This window comes from Calidris pugnax, unplaced genomic scaffold (assembly GCF_001431845.1).
Source record: "Calidris pugnax isolate Ruff unplaced genomic scaffold, ASM143184v1 scaffold41, whole genome shotgun sequence".
In the NCBI taxonomy this organism is placed as follows: Eukaryota; Metazoa; Chordata; class Aves; order Charadriiformes; family Scolopacidae; genus Calidris; species Calidris pugnax.
In genome coordinates this window covers 1453261-1471657 of record NW_015094509.1, presented here as the reverse complement: position 1 = coordinate 1471657, position 18397 = coordinate 1453261, and positions in this window count along the sequence as shown.

Here is an 18397-nt window from a genome sequence, read left to right as displayed (position 1 = left end):
AGGTCTGGAGCCCTGCAGAGCTCCTGGAGCCCATGTATAAGAAGGACATGGACCTGATGGAGAGGGTCCAGAGGAGGGCCACGAGGATGATCAGGGGGATGGAGCACCTCTGCTACGAGGACAGGCTGAGGGAGCTGGGGTTGTTCAGCCTGGAGAAGAGGAGGCTCCGGGGAGACCTAATAGCGGCCTTCCAGTATCTGAAGGGGCTACAGGAAGGCTGGGGAGAGCCTGTTTAGAAAGGCCTGCAGTGACAGGACGAGGGGCAATGGCTTCAAGCTGGAGAGGAACAGATTTAGATTGGAGATGAGGAGAGGGTTCTTCACTGTGGGGGTGGTGGAGCACTGGAACAGGTTGCCCAGGGAGGTGGTTGAGGCCCCATCCCTGGAGATATTCAAGGAGAGGCTCGATGAGGCCCTGGGCAACCTGGTCTAGTTGGGGGTGTCCCTGCTGACTGCGGGGGGGTCGGACTAGATGGCCTTTGGAGGTCCCTTCCGGCCTGGACCATTCTATGACTCTGTGATCTCCCCGAGTTTCCTTTAGAACAGGCTGGTGATTGTCGTTATTATCTTAGTCTGGTTTATTCATCTTTCTGACCATTGTATACAGTTTCCAGAAGTCATGAGCAATTCTATTAGTATGCTGACATCTGTGCTAGATTTTGTCTTTTTCAAAAAGACTGCGATTGGTTAATTGATAAAAGATGTAATTCTGCAGCCACATTGAAATGTTGGATTCTGAGGGTTGTTTTGTTCCAAGTTGTTAATCTTCTGTTGTTGTTTATTCTGTTACAGCTTTTTTATTTTTCTAATGTCTACCATTCAGTAGTTTTTGCAAACTTACGAGTAGAATTCTTCTAGAACAGAGTGGATTGAATCAAAGGAAATATAATTTTCATGGTTTCCTAGGAGCCCGTAAACTGTATGTGCAATTTTGTGACTTATGATAAGGCTGTAATCCTTCAGTTACTGCAGTGTTTGCAGATTCAAAGATGCTTATAGTTAAATTCAAATATTAATTTGGGGGATAATAATGATAAGAGCAGCAGATTTTTAGCCAGAGATTTATTTTTAAGTGAATGAAAAAAATTATTTATTTCAGTACTTCATAATAGGTTTCTTTTACATCAAAGAATGTCTAAAAATAAAATAGTTTAGAAAGACATTGGCTTTTTCTTGCCACCCTTGAAGAGAGAGCTCTTCTTATTCTGAGATTAATAAAGCATTCTTTAAATGTTACATGATGTTCAATTCCTTAACGATGCAAATACTTTTAATGGCCAAACAGCTTCTATCCTCAAAAACTCATCAAAGCAGTCAGTCGCTTCTGTGGCATGGACATCTTACCAGCTACATCAAGAAGTTACAGAAAACATTTGTTTTCAGAAGCAAAAGGATTTGCAAAAAATACCTGACAGATTCAGCTGAGCAGTGGCAGATGTGTTACTCTTTGAGTAAATACAAGCTAAAACCAGCCACCCTGTGGTTTTCAAAACATTAGCCAGGTCTATAAAATGAAAATGTTAATGTGAAAGAAATTAATATCCATAAAAACTACTTCAGAATTATGCACACTTAGAGGTAGGATTTCTCCTTTTTCCCACAGCTGAAGAGTGCAGTTTTGGATTTAGTCCCGAGCTCACTGACTCCAATCGGGTCCTGATCCCTCTTTGGTTGTTCAGCTCAAATTCACTCCTCCAGCCAAGTCTTTCCCTACTCTAGGTACTAACCCCCAAATTCTTACTAGATGGGAGGTTTGGCCATTCTAGGTGCCTCTGGACTGGGCACTGGTGAGGCCTCACCTCCAGGGCTGGGTTCAGTTCCGGGCCCTTCACCACAAGAAGGACATGGAGGGGCTGGAGTGTGTCCAGAGGAGAGCCACCAAGCTGGGGAGGGGTCTGGAGAACAAGTCCTACGAGGAGAGGCTGAGGGAACTGGGCATGTTGAGTTTGGAGAAGAGGAGGCTGAGGGGAGACCTCATTGCCCTCTACAGCTCCCTGAAAGGAGGGTGGAGAGAGGTGGGGGTTGGCCTCTTCTCCCAAGGGAATAATGGCAGGAGCAGAGGAAATGGTCTGAAGTTGGGGCAGGGGAGGTTTAGATGAGATCTTGGGAAGAATGACTTTCCTGAGAGGGTGGTCAGGCCCTGGAAGGGCCTGCCCAGGGAGGTGGTGGAGTCACCATCCCTGGAGGGATTTAAGGAACGTGTAGACGTGGCACTTCAGGGCATGCTCTAGTGCCCGGGGTTGTTGGGGTGTTTGTGTGTGGTTGGACTCGATGATCTCAGAGGTCCTTTCCAATGATGACGATTCTGTGATGCTGTGTAGAGTGGGAGCGTGGCCCCATATGAAGCCACGACAGGAGGAGTTTTAGGAAAAGCAGGTTGGGTAGGAGAGAAAAAGCCATGGACTCAGGTAACGACTGGGATTTTCATCGCAGAGTTCCTGGTGTGTTGTGTTATAGCTGGCAGGCTTTTGTTATACGGGTGCCAAACAGATGGAGAACACTGGAAGGTGGAGGGTTTCTTTCTTCATGCTTGAAGATATGAAGGTAGCAAGGAAGGCAGCAGACATCTGTCACTGCAGATGAATGACACTGCAAACTGGGCTGGAACCATGTACCTCGTGCTGTTGAGCTTGGCCTCCCAAGGACAAGGACAGTAGTTGCTCAGCAGCTCGTGCAGTCTTCAGAGCGAATGAGCCCAATGCTGGAATGAACGAAATCAAGAGGCTGCTGGTGTCACACATTGTCCCAATGACTTTCTGTTGGTTGTGCAGCGTAGTAGGATTGTGGCTGAGCTCCTGGCATTCACAGGGCAGCAGATTCCTGCTAGCAGAAAAGAAGACAGCTGTATTGTTTGAATGCACAGGGAGCCCCGGGACAAATTCCTCACTCTTGGTACTGGAATTAGAGGAGAGAGATGGCTGCACTCAACTAGCAATCCTGCCAAGTGCTTGAGTTTTGCTGCCAAGGGCAGTAACGCTTGGTGGAGTAACTGCTGCTACAGTGCTCTGAGCCTTCTCAGGGCTTAAAAAGCCAGAGAGTCGCAGGAGAACCTTAGGTTGTCCAGAAGTCCTTAGGAGATGCTGGCGGGCAGTCTGAGCCCCAAGGGCTGCTTGTAAAAGACCACACGAGCTGGGGCTGTGACCTGAGTTTCAAGGGAGGTTTCACTCAGAGAATGTGGGTTGTGGGGCAGCACCCTTTCCCTGCAGCTGTGGTGGAGCTCCCAGCTGGTAAGACTGCTAAGAGTTGGGTTGGCAGCTTGTGTTTCGTTATACTTAGGGTGATGGTGCAAAGGAGAAGCACAAGACAGAATCAAATAAAGACTGTGCTGTCAGCCCATGGTTACTGTGGAAGCAGCAAGGCTCGGGCTCTGGGCTGCAGTCTGGAGACACGGGTCAGAGACTGCAGCTATGGCTGAAAGACCAAGGGGACAGAAAAAAAATCGTGGGGGTTTTGCAGATCTGAAGACCATGGTTATCATCGGGTATAGAGGAGTAGCAGGCAAGGCAGAGGGTATGAAAATGCTGGTGTTGCAGATAATTCTTGGCACAGCAAAACAGAAAGCACTCTTAAAGACTGCTCATTAGTAACGCTAAACAATTTCTGCATTACTATGAGCATCTTGCTAGAGAGTGTTTATGGCAACCACAAGTCCTGCAAGTGCAAACTGCTTTGATGAGTCTGCTGGGCAGTGGATGTGTGTCCTGGTGGGGCAGAAGAGGATCCCCTGGAAGGGACATCCTTGATGCCGCACTCACCCCATAGAACAAGGGGCTGTACCCCTTGTGAGCACGTTCACAGTGAGGATGTCTCCCAGGAGGAGCCCCTGGCAGCACAGCCAGGTTCTGAGGGGGCGTTGGGAAGGGCAGTGTCACCTCGGTGCCCAAGGTAGCAGAGGAGGTGGGGTGGGAGGCATTCATGGAGGATGCATGGCCATGGTGATGGCACATCCAGGGCTTTGGAGCCAGGCAAGATGCAAAAGAATACAGATTTGTTAATTTAGGCTAGGTATCACTGCAAGGACTGCATTAAATGTTTGCTTTAACCACTCACACCAACTGTGAACTTGTCATTATGCTCAGTTCCGTATCGAAGCTGTCAGAATGCACAGCTCTTTATAGTCTCCCACCACCAATTTAAGCAATACGAAGGCAGAGGGGATTTTTGAGTGCATCAGTACCCTCCTACAGAGTAAATGAGAGCTGGGCTTTTGATCAGACTTTCCTCTTGGCTGTCGTTACTATGAAAGCAGTTGGGAGCACAGCACACAGAACCCTACAGTCTATTCTAAAATCATAGACAAGAAGTGGTACTGTTTAATTGGTCTTAATAATGGTAACAATAACCTCTGGTTTGCTGGGAGTCTCACAGGGCTTGAAGTAGTGAGGGATCTGACAGATGCACAATTGTTAATAGGTGCAAAAGAGGTGCCTCACAAGCTGGAGTGATCTGTGCACAAGAAGGTCATGCTGAGTGAGATCACCTTGCCTGAAGACCAAGTTAAATATGCACCATCTTCCTGTCTGAGGGGAGAAAATTTGGGGGTATTTTGAAGCCAAGCAATCACCATAGGTACTCCAATATCTCCCTCCTTTCTCCCAGTCATTTGTCACAGCATTAAGGATGTCAGAAAGTTATTTTAGGGCAAGAAACTTTGGTGCTGTGTTTGTCACAGGTGGTATAAGCACTTCCATAACTGTAAATATTGTCAACTCTGCCTGTGCAGGTACATGGGCACAAGAGCAAGGTTCCCCAGACTGGTGTGCAGGTCTGGGAATGCTTGCAGAAGCACAGGTTTGTTAAAAAACAAGCTGGTTATTTAGCTATGATTTTTTTTTTTGGTGAGAAGTGCAAAGCCTGCATGGAAAAGCATCACAGATGTGAAGTCTGGAAGAGTGGAATGTGCTATGGATAGATCAGTCTAAACAAGCACCTGCACTTCATGCCCATGTTCAAAATCCTAGAGGCAGGGAAGAACTGTGCTTTTGGTGATGTACGTGTACGCAGGAGACAGGGATGTGTGTCCCAAATGACGTTTTTGCCCTGGAGTTACCAGCAGAACCACAGCAGGATGCTGCTCACTCCCAGCTTCTGCTCTGCTATGAAGCTTGCAGACTTCTGGGCCAGCACCAAACTGCCCACACTTATGGTCCCCACAAACATGCTCCCAAAGTTGGCATTTTTGTTCTGGTTTTCCATTTTAGTCTGCAATGTTGCCTGTATCTTGCAGCACAGTGCAAGGCCCAAATTGTTCCCCAGGAACCACCATGGTCGTCCTGGCAGCTGGGCTCAGGGTGCAGGGGTCTCTTGGCCAGATCCACAGGATCAGCCTCATTGCGTGTGGCAGGGCTTGCTCAGGGATCTCTTGGTGGCCTTTTAAGAGTGGGGCACAGCCCCCCTGCACGTTCTAATTTGTTGGTGTTCTCCTCTGCTTTTGAGGTTAGGGGGACCACTCTCTTTGATTGCTGTTATTACTGCTAATATTGCATCTACTGCACAGTGGACGGTCTCACAGTGGTCTCGCAACGGTGTCACACAGCAATCAGTAAGGAAGAATGGGAAAGAAGTAGGGAAGTCATCGTGCCTTTGTACTGGGTAGGGCAGTGATGGTTCCTCTGGACTGGGCACTGGTGAGGCCTCACCTCCAGGGCTGTGTCCAGTTCTGGGCCCCTCACCACAAGAAGGACATGGAGGGGCGGGAGCGTGTCCAAAGGAGAGCGACCAAACTGGGGAGGGGGCTGGAGAACAAGTCCTATGAGGAGAGGCTGAGGGAACTGGGCATGGTGAGTTTGGAGAAGAGGAGGCTGAGGGGAGGCCTCATTGCCCTCTACAGCCCCCTGAAAGGCGGGCGGAGAGAGGTGGGGGTTGGCCTCTTCTCCCAAGGGAATCATGACAGGAGCAGAGGAAATGGTCTGAAATTGGGGCAGGGGAGGTTTAGATGAGATCTTGGGAAGAATGACTTTCCTGAGAGGGGGGGGAGGCACTGGAAGGGCCTGCCCAGGGAGGGGGTGGAGTCACCATCCCTGGAGAGATGTAAGATGTGTGTAGATGTGGCGCTTCAGGGCATGCTCTAGTGCCCGGGGTTGTTGGGTTGTGTCTCTCTGTGAGTGGGTGTGGAGTGTTTTTGGTTTTGGTTTTGTTTTGGGGGGGGAGTTGGGGTTTTTTTTTTGTGGTTGGGCTCGATGATCTCAGAGGTCCCTTCCAACCATGAATATTGTGTGATTCTGTGATATGGGAAATGTGTACACAGTTCAGTGGTTTAGGAAGGAAGGGGATGGCAGTGTATTAGCTTGCTCTAACAGCTAGAATGAGGTCAGACATGAGCCAGACATGGATAAAGCCCAGCCAGAGGAGACAAAACAAAACAAGATGGACGGAGATACCGAATTTTTTCAGTTACAACCAAAATACATTTGGTGCAGCTGGCATGTTCCAATGAAACTAACCTGGTAAAGGAGTGGGGGTTTGGCTGTGGGAACGTTAAATAGAAACAGCAAAGATGGTAGGGGGCTGGCTGGCAGACGACATAAAGAGAGAGCAGTGTGTCCGAGCTGAGTTGTTACGGAGCACTGGCATGCCATGGACTGATGTAGAAACAGATTTGAACAGAGAATATGCTAGCAAAAAGAGGAAGCAGCAGGTCCCACGAGCGGATGTGGGTGGTGAAGCCCTCTGGTTGCAGCCATACTCTGTGGAGCACCTCTACTGCTGGGTTTTGATCAAAATTCGGCCCTGTGAAGGAGTCATATAAAGGAAACAAGGTCCAGAGCATGAGCTGTGACTAAGGGTCAAATGACACTGAGGAGAACTGAAAATCAGGAACTTTTAGTCTTGCAAAAAAGTGGAATCTACGTGTTTGAGAAATACCAGAGGAAGGGCAGAGGTGTAACCCTGCGCTGAACTCAGGAGGAACCACACGACGGTCACAGCTGCAACTCTCCTCCCTCTTTTCCCTGCCCTCACTTAAATCAAGGCTGCATCTGTTCCCTGGCTTTTCTAGGTTTCCCATTCTCTCAAACTAGACAGGGAGTCACCCATTTCTGTCCAGTTCAAGCCCAAACGCAGTATATACAACTATGACAATTAATTCCGGTCTCTGAATCTACGTGTTTGAGAAATACCAGAGGAAGGGCAGAGGTGTAACCCTGCGCTGAACTCAGGAGGAACCACACGACGGTCACAGCTGCAACTCTCCTCCCTCTTTTCCCTGCCCTCACTTAAATCAAAGCTGCATCTGTTCCCTGGCTTTTCTAGGTTTCCCATTCTCTCAAACTAGACAGGGAGTCACCCATTTCTGTCCAGTTCAAGCCCAAACGCAGTATATACAACTATGACAATTAATTCCTCCCGGTCTCATCTATGGAATCTTTCTCCTGGGCAGTTTATTCTACCTATGTTCCATTTTTCTCTTGTCCAATTGTGAGGAGAGGTCTTCTTCACAAAGTCTGTGTTTAAAGGGGAGACCTTATAATGGCCTTCCAGGAGAGATGGGGAGGGACTCTTGATCAGGGAGTGTAGCAATAGGACAAGGGACAATGGTTTTAAATTAAGAGAGGGTAGATTTAGATTAAGTGTCAGGTAGAATTTTTTCACTGTGAGGGTGGTGAGAGCCTGGAACAGGCTGCCCAGAGAAGCTGTGGCTGCCCCATCCCTGGAGGGGTTCAAGGCCAGGCTGGATGGGGCTTGGAGCAACCTGGTCTGGTGGGAGGTGTCTCTGCCCTGGGTCCCTGGGGTTGGGACTCCATGATCTTTAAGGTCCCTTCCAACCCAAACCATTCTGTGAGTCTATGAATCATGGGATAATGAGAACGAAGAAAGATTAACTAAAATCTAGGGGGTTTCATTTCAGCATTTGGAAGCAATTTATGTATATATATTGTTAATCCTCTAGTTATTATCATCTACAGAAGATGTAAGATGGATAGATTTTCTGCGTCAGTTACAGAAGATGTAAGATGGATAGATTTTCTGTGTCAGTCCTAACCATGCCTATGAAGTCTCTATATGGGTGAAATATTCTCAATTGATAGTGATGGACTAGTTACAAGATAAAGTAATGTTCAGGTAAGATGAATCCTTGGTATTATTTTTATAAAAAAAAGTAAATTGGCATAATTTACAGAGGGAGAAGGAAAATTGCCACCAGCTGATTCCGACAAATGATCCAATCTTTTAAAGAGACAGTTATAAAGAATAACAAACTGTATTAAGCCTTGTTCCTTGGCATTTTGTACGACACATGGGAGATATTCAGTGCCTGTGTCCAAGATGGCAATGGAGAAGACATACTTCCCTGCTAACGCGGTAAGTGCTTTGCTTGATTCAATCAACATCTGATCTTCAATTTGAAAAATTTCCTTAATGCTGGTATTTGAGCAGCTTCACATGTGAAGAATCAAATCGCCCTGTTTGCATAGATTCACTGCAATTCAGGCAAAGAAGAGAAACACCTAATTTTGCCCATGTCCTCTGAGGGGTATCATCCAGTAGATGTATTGAATATAGCGTGTAACAGTCAAAAATTAGTTAATTAAGAACAGAAAGGCCTACTTTTAGCATAACAACCTGTTATTTAGGGTTCTCCTCCAGGTAGATTCTAAACATTTCTTGCCTGAGGGGGTTCAACAGTGCTATTCCCATATCCCAGAAGAATATCCTTAATGAGGAAGCAAGAAGCTACTCCCTGCCCTTTCTATGGAAAGCACAGGACTGTCTGGCAGAAAACTCACTCCTCTGAGGGAGGGCACATGGGACAGGGCTGCTGCTCTGCCAAGAGGGGCTCCCACAGGACAGGAGGGACTCCCAGCACTGAGCTGAGCATAGTTTCCCTTCAGAAGAGAAGCAGTGCAATTGGATTATGCAGGGTTTTTTTTTCTGCCAAGTACTCTGTGTCAGCAGAATAATAAAACACGGTTAAAACAAAGTAGTATTAAAGCAAAGGTAATAACTTCTATTGTATTATCCTAATGTTTGTACCTGCCACTCATTTGACAAGGTATTGCTCTTAAAGAATTCTTTACTTTTTTTTCTAACATGTTTCTATGTTCTCCTCACTTAATGGGCATTATGAAACCTGTTTCACAATTCATTTAAACCTTGGCAATGATTAACCTGCGGTGTTAATGCAAGTCAGCATCACCGCATCCGGTAGCAGACGCCATTGGGCGGGCAGAAAGGCTGCTCATTTTGGGAGAGAACGAGTTCACGAGGCACAACTGCTTTAAATCCTTCCCTGATGAGTGAGGTTTTCCCTCCCGCCGTGCAGGGGAGGAGCGGGTGCGTGTGAAAGGTGTACTAGTGTAGGAAGCACACACGCTGGTGTTCCTGCCTTCATCTGCAGAGAGGTTTGCCCTGCAGGGTTTTTCTGCCAGAAAGGGTGGTTTACTTCACCACTTCTGTAGCAAACAAAACCAGCTCCAGCAGGCACATACTGTGCAGACAGAGAAATCCTTCTAAGGGTGCATCTCTGCAGTTTTGGCATCATTTCCACACCACAATCACTCATGTCAAGGTATACGTGAAACACTACGTCAAGTGGACAAGGAGCAAAATCACCCTAGTGCTATAGTGAAATGAACTGCTGTCTTCTGAAAGAACAAGCCCTCTGGGGATGGATCAATATTTAACGCAGAGGCCAAAGAAAACCGACTTTCCATTAGGAATTTTGGCATTGTCTCAAAGCACTCTATCTGTAGCTGCTTGCAAACGTGTCAAAGTGGAGGGCCAAACAAGCTACAAGACGCAAAACCATAGTTTTCTGCCTTTCATTCCTGAAATTAAACAAAATCAAACAAAAGCAACAAATTATACTATTGCACATTAATGGTTGTTGGAGTTTCACTGTCCAAGGAGGCGTCCGTGTCCTAACCCACTGAGCCATGCAAGCTGAGCAGGAGCCAACAACTATTAGCGGCTTCACAGAGTTGTAGCAGAGAGAGAAAAGAATTTCAAGAGGCACCGCATGCATTAGCTTCTCTTAAGAAGAAAAGCTACCTAGAGAATAAATAGAAGTACAAACACTAGTATGAAAAATGCAATGAGACAAGCTGAGGAGATACTGTGCTTGTTCTGTGACATATTGTTAAAGAAAGCACAGGGAGGGAAGGGATGGGAAAGTTAATTCTGCAAGTGGTATCGGACCATGCAACAAGGATGAAAAGAGATGGGAGGCCGTAGAGCTCCAAGACAGCAGTGCTGTTATATGCACCATCACACAGGCTTGGCCTTTTCCACAGGGGGAGATGGCTCTCATTTTATTTTATCACCAGAAAAGATAGGACCTGTTGCAATTAATACACCTTTAGTGTTTCCTATACAGCATGGCAAACCACAGGAGCTAAGTCTCATGATGTCTTCACACCACAAAATACTGACAAGGAGAGGCAAAAGTAGAAAGGAGAGAGCAGATGTAGAGGCTGAAGGCAACAGATAATATATCAAGCTTTCTGGTTCCCTTCAATTTTTCTGTTCTGTTGAACAGCAAATTCTGTTGTACCCCGTTGATGTGGGCTCGTGGTTGCATTTGTGCGGAATCAGAAAGAAGTGGTGTGTGAACAACCTCTGGAGATCATTTAGTGCAGCTTCTTACACTAAGGACAAACTTCAAGGGCAGACCACGTTCCTCAGGGCCTCATCCAGACAAGCATCAAGGAACAGTCAAGACTGTCTGCTCCCTTTAGGAGAGGAGCCAAGCACGGTGATGAGGCTAGAAGGACAGGAGCTCCATCAGCTGGGGACTGGTTCCACAGTTCCCACGTGAGGCAAGAAAGCCAGCCTCTGGAGCGACAAAGCCCACGGTGAAGCGTAGCTGCGATGGAACTGGAGGCAAGTACAGCTCTGGCATTGACCAGACAGGGACAGAAGGCCCAGGCCTGAACTTAAATGGAGCCCCTCAGCCCAGGGACAGAGGGTGTGCAGGTCAAAATGTCTCAGGTGAGACTGGTCAGTGCAATTAAGGCCTATTAGTGCACTCAGGGTCCCGACATCAAGTTTTAGATACCAGTAAGGATGGAAGCAATGGCTATCCTCATAAATGAGGATACTAAGCTAGAGTAAGCACTCTCCAAATAGAGAAATTTCAGCTCTGCTGGTTGGAACAAATTAATCTGAAGTCCCAAAAGAAATTTCCCTCATGTGACCTTTTCAACAATCCTGTTGGACAATTCAGAAACTCTGTATGGCATTCCTGGAGTTAAAACACATCACGTGATTTCTTTGCATCTGTTTCTTCCATAACTTCTAATCACTAACCAATGGTACTGCTCCTTGTGACAATCAGATCCCCTTATCTTTTGGGAGTTTCTCAGCAACGGCTTCTCCTTGTGGGCCTGCTGTGTCTTGCACTTTGGACACTTTTCTGTCTTGACCAGTCTCAGTGACTGCCTAGAAAGGCAGTATCCCTATTCCAGACTCCAGTCTCAGAGAGGTCCATGTGAAAAACATGCCAAGCCAGGTAAACACACATCTTTTTGCTTTGCTGCTTGTTCATCTCATCTTTTCAACGAAATAGACAATATGCAGGTTTTCACACAGAAAACTGAAGGCACAAATTTAAGAAGTGCTGTGTTCTGTCATAGCACCTGAGGAGTCTGCCCAGCCTCATGGACTAAAAAGCATCATAAACTGTCACTGTGTAAACTACTGATAGGATAAAGTGGCCCATCTCATCCTGAGGATTTCTACAAATCTCAGCCATGGAAAACTTTATCAAACCACTAAAACTCTTGAGTTTTGCTTTTATGACAGAAGCCACAGGAGTTTACTGAAGGATAAAATTATGTCACGTAGAGCCTGCGCATGAGCCAACAGCGTCGCTCTGCTAACTACTCAAGTAGAATCAAGAGATGTGTGTGCATTTAATGCAAACAGACTCATTCTAGGATTACAAAGCCAATCTCAGTCCTGTTAGAAACCCATGTTCTGATATCAGCACATGCTCCAGCATACTGTTACTGAGTAAGTATGCGCTAAGATTCTTATATATTCTGAATGGAGAAATAGTTGTTGAATCCAGTGTGTTCTGAGCCTTTTATAAAACATTTGCCACTAGTTTTGCACATACTGTTCAATAATTATGCATACCCGTTTTTTTGTGACGTTATTGTAATATACTCATACCATGGTGGATACAGTTTCCTAAATCATTCCAGGAGAGGATGCCCCAGAACGTTCTCTATCAATGATTTTGTTACTTAGAAAGAATGAGGAATCAACCGTGCTGCCAGATGCCGTATTTCAGCAGCACTTTGCTTTCACACCAGTGTGTGCTCTTCTAGCGACCCTGTAAAACTGTAGCCGACGTCTTTCATAACAGAGAAGTCCTACAGGATTTCTGGAGCTGCTGCTGGGTACTCCATATCCACAGAAGAGTGTGATTACAGCACCGTGCTCTTGTTTAGCCTTGCCTGAAAAGTGCCAGTTCACTGCTTGCTTTGGCTGTGTTGGCAAGGACTAATTTAATCGGGTTTTCATGGGCTTCCATTTCGATGTGCTCTGAATGCCAGATAGACACTGTCACTTTGCTTCAGGTGTGTCTCAATGGGTGACCATAGATGTGACCAGCTACTGCAGCACCTCTGGGGAGATGCCCTGGGCATGAGCACTTGGGCAAAGGAAACTCTCTGGCTCTCAGGAAGCCAGTGTGAGGGGACAACCTGCACTGTGTCCTACAGGACAGTGACAGCAGACTGTAAGGCATCAGGTGATGGCAGGCGGTGGTGCCCCTCTCCTCTCCTTAGGAGAGACAAGGAGTCAACAAACTAAGTCTGAGAACAGTACTGCTTGGCAAGGGACTCTAGGAAACACTTGTTTGTACCCAGGAAATAAAAATCACTGTACCTGGCTTGTGTTTTCCTCACAGTATGAGACAGAATTATTTGAAGAGTCAGGAAGGTCTGGCAAAGGTCAGATTGGGAAGGTGTCACTCTCAACTTGGGTCACAGTGTGGAGTTAGTGCTTCAAATAAATGTTCACTTCCTGCAGTCCTGATCCTCAGATGTATTTATGGCTGCATCAGAATGCCTTTAGCTGTTCGATTCAGATTGCAAACATTTCCTCCCATCGCTTATTGGTGCAATAATTGTCATCCACAGACTTGACTAGAAAATCTAAGTGGCTGATGAAAAAAGCATCAGAGCAAATCCTGATTTTCCTTGCTGGCTGTCTTACACTTCATTGTCTTTCTGCCTCTGCTAACACCTTGAGATCTGTCAGGAAGCATTTTGAAATATATGGAAGGTATATGAAGTTAATTCCATAGAAATTTCCAACTAAATTTCGGCTGGGACCAAATCAAATGCCTTGGCTACTTTCCTGTGTGCTGTAAAACTAGAGCAACTTTAGCTGTTCAAACACATCATCTTGTTCCCCGGAATTTATATAGCCTGATCATCTTTCCTCAAAACAAAATTGTCATTGAGACAGTTTTAGCTGTTCAAACACATCATCTTGTTCCCCAGAATTTATATATCCCGATCATCTTTCCTCAAAATAAAATTGTCATTGAGACAGTTATCTCAACTTTCCTGAGTCACTCTTTTTCCTCTTTTTAGGTATTCATGACTCAATATTGATAAGAACAATCATCCACTCATTTTGAATTTTCCTAATTTTTCAAGGTGTCTAAAAATTTAATATTCCTGAGTCCAAGAAGTCACTGGCTAGCTTATTTCTGGTTCATGTACACAGACTGCATTAGTCCTGATGACTTGAAAATGTGTCATTTTAAGCAACATTTTTATTGTCAGTCGCATAGACTATGGTCTGGATATATTAAGCATTTTTCTTTCCTTCTTTGCTATTTCTGATTTTGCTTTTCCCCTGTGATAATAACTGGGGTTTTTTTTATTATTTATAGTGATTTATTTCTAATAACTCAATAACATCAAAGGCAATATGAGTGTTTAAGATATTGGTGTCTTAGTGACATCATTAATTTCCTTAGACAGATGTCTTGTTTTAAATCATAACATACTCATCGTTAGCATTAATTTAATCCTTTTTCTATTCTCAATGTGTAAACTAGCTTCATTATACTTTCACATCTCTTCACCTGTTCTGTTTTTTTGGAGGGAGGATGGGGTGAGCACTCAGTAGAATATTCGCCCCCCAAATCAATTTTTGTTAACAAGAAGACTGCCTTCTACAGGCCCACCCGCATGTATCTGGTTGAACTGCTGCTGTACCTGCTGCATTTCTATCATGCCAAACAAAAAGATGGCGATGGTCCAGGCTCTGTGTGTTTTCAGTGAACTTTCTGTCACAAACAGAAAGGTTTGTTTGAGGGGTTTTTTTGTTGTTGGTTTGTGGGATTTTTTGGTTTTTTGTTTGGTTGGTTGTTGGGGTTTTTTTTCAGGAAAACACTTATGTCATGTTATGAATCCAGCACTGCACTCTTTAGACAGATTTATATAATATCTTAACCTTACTCTTGTCCTTTTTTTATTTCTCATTCCTAGAAGCGTACCATCAGAGTAGCCTTTTGTTAAACCTGGCATGTGGCACAACACTACTTACCTCATGCTATTTGAAGGGAAACGTCAATAAATCAACATAAGAAGTGAGTTAATTTTCTCAGTCCCAGGTCCTCATTGTGCAAAAACTTCTAAAGGGCTCACAGATCATAGTTCTCATGGTGTCCCTCTAATGGGGGACAACCCACACCCCCCTGTCCTTGCTCCACAGAGCTCCACCTCTTTTTCATCAGATGGTTATGACAGAGTGTCCTGGTTTGGCCTCAGAGGGCACCAAAGAACCAGCTGCAGCTGCTCTTTCCGGGGAGAATTGGAAGGAAAAGGCAAAACTCATGGGTTGAGATGGGATGCCTGTGTCCCTGCCAGAGCCTGGGGAGAATTAACCCTGTCCCCGCCGGACCCAGGACACTGAGGAAACAGAAGAGAGTTGGAAGAGGAAGTGCTGCCTCTGTTCATTAAAAAGTTGTTTGGTCCAAAGCTTCTCTTTCTTTGGCTCTTAGCTATTTCAGACAAAAAAAATCTGTATCAAGTTAAAGTAAAATTGAAGGCTGCCATCCTAATCTCTCCCCAGTCTGTTCACGCAGTAAGATACTGCGTGATACAGTTTCCATCTTTATCACACATTAGTTTCTTTCCATAGACTTCTACAGGCACCAGACAGACAATACTTAAAAAAGGACCAGCTATTTAAAATTTTCTTCTCAACGCTCCTATGTGATCCCACGCCATGCACATTGCATGCTGTTCAGTCCTCATTTTGAAGAGGGAATTGCTATTTTTTGTACATGTTTGAAACTTATATTCACCATTCTCGTTTGTCATTGTATCTAATTAATTAGTACCATTAATTTTGGCAATAGTCTGTACCATGACAAAATGTGTTTTAACATTAAAAGTGCCCCAAAATATGCATGTTGCATTAAAGGGTAAAGGAATTTGGCAGAAAACAAACCCCTTTGCATTCCAGCTTGTCCTCAGCTGTCAGAGGGGCTGGGGGTGGCTGGGCTTGGATTCTGAGCGATGCCCAATCCTCAGTGAAGCCCTTGGTATAAGCCAAGAGTTCGAATCTCACCCAATATGTGTCCCTATCAGGGAGAGCCTCAGCCCATCAACTGGTCCCAGAAGTCGGCGATGCTTCGTAATGGTATCTTCCTGACTTGTCTGCAATGGTATCTTCCCTAACATCCCTCCATTCTTAATCCATTTTTATACTATTTTTTACCTTTCAGGTGGAGCATGAGTGACTCAAGTCATACATAGCTTTGTTATGATGGGTGTAAAATTTCCTTGCTTCATGTTTAAAGGTATAGACTAGCAGAAAATCAGAGCGCAGAACTCAGTGAAGGGTGGTCGCACCTTGGAGGTGGGTTTCTTTTGGGATGGAGGTGTGTTTTGGTATTATATGACATTATAATGGGCAAAGTTCAACCTAAGGTCATGATTTTTACAAAAAATAAGAAACTGCTGGCTCAGGGTAACAACTATGCAGCTTATTAGTCTTCACAGTACTGTAAGTTCCCATTCCCTGCACTGATGCACGGAGTTTGGCTACGGTATCTTCACACCACCCCTCTCTCCATGCTGTTTTTTTCCCACCTTAGAATCTGCTGACTCCAAGGTTGCAGGTTCTGTGGCCTAGGGAACTATGGTGGAATACATTCTTTGCATATCAGCTGCACCCCACCCTGGAAGTTTCTTCAAGGCTGTACCTTTTCTTAAAATGTGAATATAACCTTAGTTTCTAAGTCACCTCCAGCAAGTATCTCACATTGCCTCTACAGGTAACATCATTAACATGTTGGAAATCTGCTATCACTAGCAAAGACACCATTCCAGTCACTTTCTTGAGCTAGGGAAAAGGCAGGGGGAGGATGAAGAAACATACCCCCAACGTAGAAATTCCTTTTCCATGCAGCCACCATTCTCACTATTGTAGTTACACCATGGTTTGAATGGGGGATGGAACTGGAAGCCCATGTTACCATTCCTCTCACCCCCTTCTCTTCTTGCTGCCCTGCCACCTCCACATCTGCCACTTCACTGCCACCTTTGATGGCCAGAATCACTTTCCCCACCCCGTTCTTTGAAGGCCTCTACACTGTGGGACAGACTGTAGTGTTAGGTAAGCATCTTCCATCCCACTGAGGTATGGGACCCACAAACTCACAAAAGCCTGACTTGAATAGAGTCTTTCTGCTCTATTCTAGTGCTTTGCTGTGAAGGTAGAATAGCGGGAGACAAGAAAAAGGTTCCTGGCTTCCAAGTTTGTTTTCTCCACTTTAGGAGTGGAGATGATACAGCCTTCACTGAGAAGGAAGTTTAAGGTAACCAAGAGGTACAGCTCATCACTAGTGCTACATCATTAATATTTAATTTGATACACTGCCCATCCACTGATTCATTGAATCTGCATCACTTAGGGTCAGAGCTTACATGCTGACTCCAACCTGAATCACAGGGCCTTCAGCTGTCCCGTGCAACCCGTGGCTGATGTGTAGGACCGCAGATTTCTTGGAAATTTCTCATCTTCATTTCCTGGTAGTCTAACGGGTACACTTGTACGAGGTACACTCATCCAACAGGTGAACTGCAAAGCTCCTGCCATCCCTTTTGAGACCTAGAAGATCAGGGCTTCACAGACTGGTTCTGGTTTCCTTTGGAAGACAGTTTCTGTCTGCTGGGATGTGAGAAGAGGCAGACTGGTGGTCCTACTGCTGCAAGGATATCTGCAAGGCAAGATTTAAGAAAGAGAGGAAGCATTTTTTTGTGCCCAACAGCCACAATAAAACAACCCAGGGCGGTTCTCACGCATCCTGACACCCACAGACACCCTTCCTGGGCTGTTTTCCCAATGGCACCAGCTCCACTCACAGAAGATGCAGAGTCACAGAATCTTCATGGTTGGAAGGGACCTCTGAGATCATTGAGTCCAACCAAACACAAAAAAACCAAAAAACCCACCACACACCAACACAACACCAAACACAAAACAAAAACACCCATCCAACAATCCTGGGCACTAGAGCAGGCCCTGAAGAGCCATGTCTACACACATCTTAAATCCCTCCAGGGATGGTGACTCCACCACCTCCCTGGGCAGGCCCTTCCAGTGCCTGACCACCCTCTCAGGAAAGTCATTCTTCCCAATATCTCATCTAACCCTCCCCTGCCCCAACTTCAGACCATTTCCTCTGCTCCTGTCATGATTCCCTTGGGAGAAGAGGCCAACCCCCACCTCTCTCCACCCTCCTTTCAGGGAGCTGTAGAGGGCAATGAGGTCTCCCCTCAGCCTCCTCTTCTCCAAACTAACCATGCCCAGTTCCCTCAGCCTCTCCTCATAGGACTTGTTCTCCAGACCCCTCCCCAGCTTGGTGGCTCTCCTCTGGACACGCTCCAGCCCCTCCATGTCCTTCTTGTGGTGAGGGGCCCAGAACTGAACCCAGCCCTGGAGGTGAGGCCTCACCAGTGCCCAGTCCAGAGGCACCATCACTGCCCTACCCAGTACAGAGGCACGATGACTTCCCTACTTCTTTCCCATTCTTCTTACTGATTGCTGTGTGACACCGTTGCGAGACCACTGTGAGATTGTCCACTGTGCAGTAGATGCAATATTAGCAGTAATAACAGCAATCAAAGAGAGTGGTCCCCCTAACCTCAAAAGCAGAGGAGAACACCAACAAATTAGAACATGAAGGGGGGCTGTGCCCCACTCTTAAAAGGCCACCAAGAGATCCCTGAGCAAGCCCTGCCACATGCAATGAGGCTGATCCCGTGGGTCTGTCCAAGAGACCCCTGCACCCTGAGCCCAGCTGCCAGGACGACCATGGTGGTTCCTGGGGCAGCATTTGGGCTTTGCACTGTGCTGCAAGATACAGGCAACATTGCAGACTAAAATGGAAAACCAGAACAAAAATGCCAACTTTGGGAGAA